This window comes from Ceratosolen solmsi, unplaced genomic scaffold, assembly GCF_000503995.2.
Source record: "Ceratosolen solmsi marchali unplaced genomic scaffold, CerSol_1.0 scaffold1, whole genome shotgun sequence".
Classification (NCBI taxonomy): domain Eukaryota; kingdom Metazoa; phylum Arthropoda; class Insecta; order Hymenoptera; family Agaonidae; genus Ceratosolen; species Ceratosolen solmsi.
Genome location: NW_011948415.1, coordinates 1,497,402 through 1,505,998, shown reverse-complemented (window position 1 = coordinate 1,505,998; position 8,597 = coordinate 1,497,402). Strand labels below are relative to the sequence as shown.

At 39.2% G+C, this 8,597-nt stretch overlaps 1 protein-coding gene across 1 annotated transcript in view; it reads right to left on the bottom strand.

The window, feature by feature from the left end:
- Positions 1-8,597, bottom strand: part of LOC105369041 (T-box protein H15) — a 51,842-nt gene that overhangs the window by 24,013 nt on the left and 19,232 nt on the right. The window lies entirely within an intron of this gene.

Genomic DNA, 8,597 nt, shown 5'->3' with positions numbered 1-8,597 from the left:
AAAATGTTGTCAATGCAAATAAAAAAACTATATATATATATATATATATATATATATATATATATATATATATACATATATTTCCGATCAGCTTTAATGTAAAAATTCAGAGAGAATATTAGGACAAGACAGTTGTCATAAAATGAATAATGAAAAGGTATAATGGAAATATGCCTCTAAGAATTTTTATATTAAAAATCAAGATTTTAAATGGAAAGGCGTCTGTGATTAATATTTGGCATAATTAAATAGATCACCAACGGTATTTAACGACAATTATACGGGACTTGTGCCTTCTTATACGTATGAATTATGATTCTCATCGCTGTTGAATAGTGAGTAGAAGAAAGAAAACCAACAAAAAGAATTTAAGATTTAAGAAGCGTAAGCCTGGTAGAGAATTGAAATTGATGTTGGAAATTTGAAAGCGATCTATAGCAAAGGGAATCGCGAAGGAGGGGGGGGGCATTAAAAAAATGTTAATAGATGAAAATTATTATTATTTTGTTATCGATGCCAAGATAAATTTTACGTAAAGAATAACGATGAGGTAAAATTAGTTTTCCAAAATATTAAATGTATAGCGCTACGATGAATAATAAGTCAATTAATTATCGCGTAAAATGTTTAAAATATTAAAATATTATAAAATTAGCCTTGTGGTGAGAAAAGTATTGGATGTTTTCATTAATTAAAACGTCGACTGATTAGGTTTGCGTTTTACCATTATAAGCACAGGTGTGTCAAGCAAAAAAATAATCAAACTGAGGCAAATAATTTTTAGATGTAGAACGTTCACAAATTATTAGCAAAAAGACAACAACAACAAAAATACAATTGTACAAATAAAATAAATTATAAAACTTTTATTAAAACATTAATCTCTAACATTGGAGATGCATGAAATTGTGAAACACGTGAGTATCGAGGAAATATAAATTACAAAGCTATTTGAATGAAAATCTTGTAATATTTTATTTAAAAGTAAAACTCGTACGGAATAAGGAGTCTATTGATGCTAAAAATTTTAGATACTTTAAGTCACTACTAAGAAAATATTAATAATAAATACGAATGAGCGTCGTATGATTAGAAAATATCAAAGAAATCGAATTTGTATTAAAAACAAATAAATAAACAAACAAACAAACAAAAAGAACAAGTATTATAGAATTTTTAAGACATTTCGTAAGAATTCTTGATTGTTGATAATAATCATATTGTACACTTACGCATTCGACTCGATCATAAAGACAAATAATTTCACAATTATCTCCGATTAATAATATTGGCCTTTCTCGAATGGTGGTAAATTTGAATAAGAAAGCACCTAATGGATCATTTCCGGAGTTTCGAAATTTTTCTCAAGTTTCGATCGGCTAAAGTTTTTCTATAATTAATATAAGCGTGACCTGGAGGAATTAAGAAATAATTTAGCATGGAATAATACGTAGTACGAGTATCGATAAACCAGAGATAAGGGAGTTGCAACGCATCGTATAGTGGATCGGGTGAATCGTTGCGGCCCTTTGATAAGCCCTGAATTAATTGATGGTTCTCAACTAAATCGGCAATCGCTTAACGATTAATCATGCGGCCGCGAAGATACGTTACGCGTTTTATCTCGCGATCAACGAGGGCTGGCTGGACCGAGCGTAATGACATTTAATTAGCACATTTGTGCATTATCCATGCGGAAGGAATGATTTATTAATTATGCTTCTCGAGAATCCTTTCACTTACAAACTGCCGATCGCTTAATTCTTATTAAATCACATACGGTCAGTTATTTTAATCCGAGCGCGCGGATCATTGCCCCATGAATATGCAATGGGCCAGAGTCGTTGTCGTGCGCGCATTAAACAGTCGATTTGGCAAACGAATATTTTGCAATGAAATCAATTGATCCTCAAACGTCTGAATTGTGAAAAAGTCGTAGGGTTGCCTACGAATGCAGCCCCAAGGCGTCCAAAAGTATCTTGTAAGATAATTTTGCAAATAGTAATTAATCGATGTTAATTAATTACTGTGAGTACCGCGCGTCGAGAGTAATAAGGTTAATAATAAAGTTGAGAGAGAGAGAGAGAGAGAGAGCGAGCGAGAGAGATAAACAACAACAAAATGTTGAAAAAGAATTTGAAATAAAAAGACGCGAATTTTACAATTTAACCAAGTACGCGTTAGTTAGATTGCACGGTTCGAGTTGTGGATGGACTTATAAAATCCTAATATAGGATAAGATCAAAGATCTCCTGTCAAATAAAAGTTCCAGGATGAGAAATTTGAATAAGAATATGTATTTAAAATTTTCATGAATTTTTCATTAAATTATATTATAGTTAATTATTCACACCATAAATAAAGTTTTTTATTTTGCTGAAAAAGAGTTATAAGATACTATCGAAGGTTTTCGTGCGATCAATATGTAAGTTTTTTGGATGTAATGGTAATTTTATTTTTATACAACGTTGCACAGTTGATACTATCAATTACTCACGAATTTTTAAGTGAAATGCTATTTTATTATTATATAAACGTGAAATGTGAAATTTATTCGTACGACTTCCTTCGATATATGTATATATATATATATATATATATATATATATGAAACAAAAATTTAACTGAAATACCGTTTTGAAATATTTTTAATTGCCGTCATAAAAGCAACAGATTTTACAGACAAACCGAGAGCGAATACGTAATGTCGTAACTTTGAAGTGGGAATATTTGTTATTTTAGAGACTGCCGCTATCACCGAAATTTCAACGGGCAACCAAAGAAGGGCAAAAAATTAAAAGTTATCGGTGCAAAAAATGCCGATAAGCCCATATGGACGACGCAAGTCTTTGATCTAATTAACCGAATTAGCTGGCGAGGAGGTTCAGTTGTTCCAAGAATCCAATATAAAAATTGATTATAAAAAAGACGTTAGCAACGAATATGGCATGGGACGTATAAAGCGATTATCATTCAACGATACTGGCAAATCAATCTAAACGCCAAATCATATCCTATAATTAATATCAACCAATTAAATAATAATAATTATAAACGTGGTATAAAGTCGTTTCGTAAAAGCAACTGTCGTCAGTGGCATTGGCAAATAATCATAATATCTATGTATCGTACACAAAGTAAATTTTCACACTCGAATATAGCCAGGATTTTTTTAGCTTTCATGATGAGCCGAGTCCGCAAGAAGTTACGCCAATTTGGAAAAGCCGATCTGTCCAGCTATAAACGGCGCATCAACCTCGGCTGTCATTATTGCAAGAGTGCCATTTGTCGTCGCTCATCTCGTCCAATCTCGACGCTTAATCTCGCTTAGGTTGCCGCACTTCGAAGCACCGGAGGTACACGGCTGTACGTTATCGTCACTGCCGTGGCGCGTCACGAGAATTTTGCCCTTGCGGCCCAGTAGTAATCGGCCTCCCGGTAGTGCCACTACCTGGCCCCACATGGGCCCCACACACTCGCCGCGAGTCTCGCTCTTGAGAATCGCACGCACAGCGGGGAAATACGGACGACGGTCTCGTGTCCCGAGTAGTCGAGAGCTCGGTTATGGAAGGACGCGAGCACGAGACAGAGTGAGAGAGAGAAAGAGAGAGAGAGAGAGAGAGAGAGAGAGAGAGAGTGAGACGATCAGAGGGTAGGAGGGAGTGCTTCGGAGGCGAGGTATTAATACCGTGTCGGACATCCCGCTGGGCCTACCACTAAAACGCGGGGACACCCGCCGATCTTATCTTCCGATTCTTCGTCTGTCTCTCTCGTTCCACCGGCCGGCTGTACACTCGCCTCCCGTGTCTGCGGCCCCTCGCCACTCCTTTATCTCCATGTGCACGTTTATACGCGCGACTGAGTAATGCTTTTATTTATCAAAACGTCCTTTGTTAATGAATCGAAGAAATGGTATGTGCTGACCGCGAGCGTACGAATTCAAGAGACAGAGAGACAGAGAGACAGGTAGACAGAGTGAGAGAGAGAGAGAGACAGACAGACAGAGTGAGAGAGAGAGAGAGAGAGAGAGAGAGCATCGGACAAAAAAGACGAAGGAAAAAGACACGCACGGCGACGTTTCGTTCGTGCGATCGCGTTGACTTTTGTACCAACTGATTGCGACAAATTTTTTTTTTGTTTTCCCCAATACAGTAAACTCGCAAACGTGGAAGTTAGTACAGTACGCTGGTTTTATCGCCGTAAGCACGAAATTAAAATACTATTGCCAGTATTTATTTTCATCGTTTGCTCTCTCCCTCTCGCTTGTTCGCTCACTCGCTCACTCACTCGCTCATTCTCAGATAAAGTTTTCGCGATGCTCGTTTAGTCGACAGATATCTGGATCGCTTACGTTTCAGGCAGCTTGAAATATTCAACGAATCTTATTCGAGGCATAATCGTTATAGAATACAATGAATGCGCGTCATAGGAATCCGATTGTGAAACTAGAATGGCAAAGGACTCGCCTAGGATCTAGGACACATAACTAAAAAGAGACGAGATAATTTCGAGAAGGCGGATAAGGTTTACACACATTTATGAAACATCTTTTAGGTCATCATTGAGTTACATTGCCTTGGATCCGTAAGATAAACTTTTCATGCCCTCTGTAAGGACAACTTTGTAAATATGCATCTGTGCAATTAGCGCAACAGCGAGAGTACTTATAATTAAAATGTCGAGTCATGAGGAACGGGAATGAAAGACTGCGAGAGCCGAGCAAATGAATTACAAAATGCCTGGTCTGGGCGTGAAACGAAAGTTTCACATATACGATATATGTCGGTGCGCTCCTTACGCGTGCAGTTCATTATCACTTTGTTCGAGCACCCGATATCTCTCTCTCTCTCTCTCTCTCTCTCTCTCTCTCTCTCTCTGTCTAGCTCACTCTCTCGCTATCCATCTATCCATATAACAAGCTATCTATCTATCCATCTCGCTCACTCTCGTCACAAAGGTCTTGACTAAGTTGACATCTGAAGGGAGCGACGACCAGCGGCTGCCGGATAGCTGTCAGTCCGGATCTGATTACACGAGGGTGTCGCGTCGTTCCCCACGAGAGAAAAGTGGCCCTCGCCAGAGGCGTCGCGGCGCATCTTTAGCCCTCGATATTCCGAGCTGGTGGTCTGACTCTACGCAATTAGTGGCTCCTCTTGTGCTTGCGATTATTAAGCGCTCAGCTCCTGAAGTCTTATTCATCCTTATTTATCCTACAGGTTTTTCTCCACTTTTAGCCAGTTGTTCATCCCGTAATTAGACGTGTAATTGAATTTTCAGATTGGATCGATATAAAGCGTGGCTCGAGCACCGTTACTGCTACTGGGACTTTATTTATTTATTTTTTTTTTTTTTTTTTTTTTTTTTTTTTTTTTTTTTTTTTTTGGCTTGCATTAAATAGGGATAAAAATGGGTTTGATGTAGAACGGTAAATCATGCTATTTTTACAAGCTCAAGTCGAAAGCATCGAAAGCTGCCCGTACTATTTATTAATGATACTTAATTGTACAGCAGGCGGAATTATGGCTGCATTAAAGCAAACATTGGACAATTGTCCGCGATAAATAACGAAATATTTACAAGAATTTATGGGGCACGAGTTACTCACATTGATTGTCTACGCTCGAAGTACGCGAGTGAGATGAGCTCGCAAATTGCATTCGTTCGTTCGTCATTTTCCGAAAATTCATAGAGCAATAAATAGATCAATAAATAGAGCAATAAATCGCAATAAGCGTCGCGTGGAAGAAGAACGGCCGAGCGCGACTTAATCGGGCGATAATTCAATTTTAAGATCAGCCCCTGCGAGGACATTAATGCGAGTCCATATTCGCCGAGCGAGCGCGCTAAGAAAAAGTAAAGAAAAATTGTAGCCACCGGGCGAGCGAAACGTCGTCGCTCGCGATCACTTAAAAACCCGTCTCGCAACATTTTCCTCATCCCCCGTGGGGCTCGAGCTCGGGAATATGGACGAGGCGGCGAGGAGTCGAGGGTAACGGCGCAGCCCAAACTCGCGGCGTTATTCATCATAACGCCGGGCTCGCTTATTTTGACAGCGTTAAACCGGCCAATAATAAATTTTTCCTGCCCGAGAGTAATGAGCAGGAGCCCGTTGGATAAAGTCGTTATCCCCGTGTCTCTCACCCCTTCTCGAGTACAAGGGGGTTCGCAATCCCCCTGCTCTCGTGGGTGTTGCTTCGCGCCGCTCGTTTGCTGATTGAATTCGCGCTTCAAGACGCACGCGCGCTGATCCCCGATCCTGGGGCCGAAAGCCGTCGCTGGGGCGTCGCTTAATGAGCCAACGAGAAGTGAAAGCTACAAATTATAGAGAGAGAGAGAGAGAGAGAGAGAGAGAGAGAGAGAGAGAATGTGAGTGGATACAGATGTGATTGCTTTGGCTTAAGTATTTATATGGTCGGTCGGCTAGATGTGTATCGGATATATGTCGTGTAATAAACTTGATGTAGGCTTGTAATTATTTAAATGCTCCTGTTGAAGCTTCATTTCCAGGTGTAATCGTACAAAGCAATTCTGAGGGTTTGTAAACGACTGTGTAATTCTATCGTTTGTAAATCTAATGATTTAACCACCCGCCATAAGATTTTGGCATACATGTTATATACTTTGGCTAAAGCGAATGGCTTTCTCGAGGACTTTACTTTTTCGTAAGTTCTGGATTATTGGCCAATTGGATCCAATCGGAGAGTTGGAAAACGAAAAAGATAATAAAGTTTTTGAACGAATGATGCGTAAATGACGAATGAGAGAAGTTGGAAGTCGGCCTTGCAATTGCATTGTGACTATAATGCGCAGTAAGTATAATCAATTGACACGAATTCTTTTACTCGATGAAATATTGTGGATCGCGAGAAAGAGCGCGAGTGATGAGATAAAGCGAGATAAAGGTATTTTTGTCGCGTATGTTGCATGAAATATTTTGTATAGTATCTGACTTATTATACGTATAAATCAGTATTTATGAGAATAGCATCCGTTATCGGCATAATCGACGTGTTATTCAACATAAATTTAATACCACCTAACACTCAAATGATTATTTATGATTTTCGTTAATAAAAGCTGGTGACCACTGGAGGCTCAACCGTCCCTCCCACCCACCACCGCCACCCTCCTCTACACAAAAAACGTATCTACTACGTAGGTCGCTTAAACCGAGAACATCATATCACGAGCGATCGATTTTAAAGAAAAGTTTGACTCTTGAAAAGACAAAAGACATTATCGAAAAAAAAGGATACAGCAGAGCTAATGGTATGGGTTGGGTGAAGGGGAAGTAGTGAGGGGAATTAGGTGGGGGGAGGGGGTAAAAATCACCCTACATGACTGCTGGTGGTGCGCGCGTAACTCGTCGACCAAGCGAGACCGGAGACACAATGATGGAACGGGCAATGTTACTCTCGGTCCACGGGGAGTTCACCTAACCCTTTCTACATTCGGTCATGATTTCTCTCTCTCTCTCTCTCTCTCTCTCTCTCTCTCTCTCTCTCTCTCTATCTATCTATCTATCTATCTAGCTCTCTAGCTCTAACTCTCCCGCTGCCCATATTCCTTGCGCCACGCCAACTGATTCGACGAGCTGATAAATCGGAACATCGAGATTTTGCGAGTGGGACTCCGTGTAGACCCGTGCACGCAAGGCGTGACGCGCAGCCTTGGCAATGATTTTTATTACCTCGAGGAAATTACGCCCCGGCGTGATTGAGCCTTTTCCCTATTCGAAGTTAGATTGGAAAGGGTGTCTTTAAAGTTTCTCGCATGAGGTCTGCACGCGCTGCGCCTTGCCTTCTGTTATTCCTAAAGTCGTTGACGAAACTTTCTGGGATTGCGATATTTCTTGCGACATTGCGAATTTGTTTACTCGTGTCACGAAATTCGTCACTCCATTACACCAACCCTCACTTCTATCGCGATTATACGACAATCTTATGCTACTATCGTCATTTAAATGATCATAAATATACCATATGAAATTTGTCATTAAAATCACTCGGGATATTGTTCTCATTATGTTTTATTTAATTGTATCGAGCCTGTGCGTGATTTTCCAAGATTTGTCGAATCAAATCGAGGTGAAATACGTGAAGGACGATGGATAACTCGATGCATTAGCTAACGAAACTGAACTATTCGCTGGCAATTGAAAACAATAAAAATATTATGTAATAAAGCGCTCGCGTGGAAAGTTTGCAAATTTACTTTGCAACGCTATAACATCAACAGACCGTTACTTCTGTACATGATAAACTGGCTTCTTCTCTCGCAAGCTTTCAACACTAAGAGCTTTCCCTAACTGTCGAGACGAATCTTTCACGAATCACGTAATCCTTACCCGCATATTGCCATTAAACCTAAAATTAATAACGTCTAAACTCCGAGGCGCTTCGTGCGACGCAAGTGCGCCACCCTATATATCGCAAGCGCAACGAAATATCAATAATAGTAATAATAATAGTAACAACAATATTAATAACAATATTAATAACAATAGTAATAACAGTAATAATAATAATAATAACAATAATAATAATAATAATAATAATAATAATAATAATAATAATAATAATAATAATAATAATAAT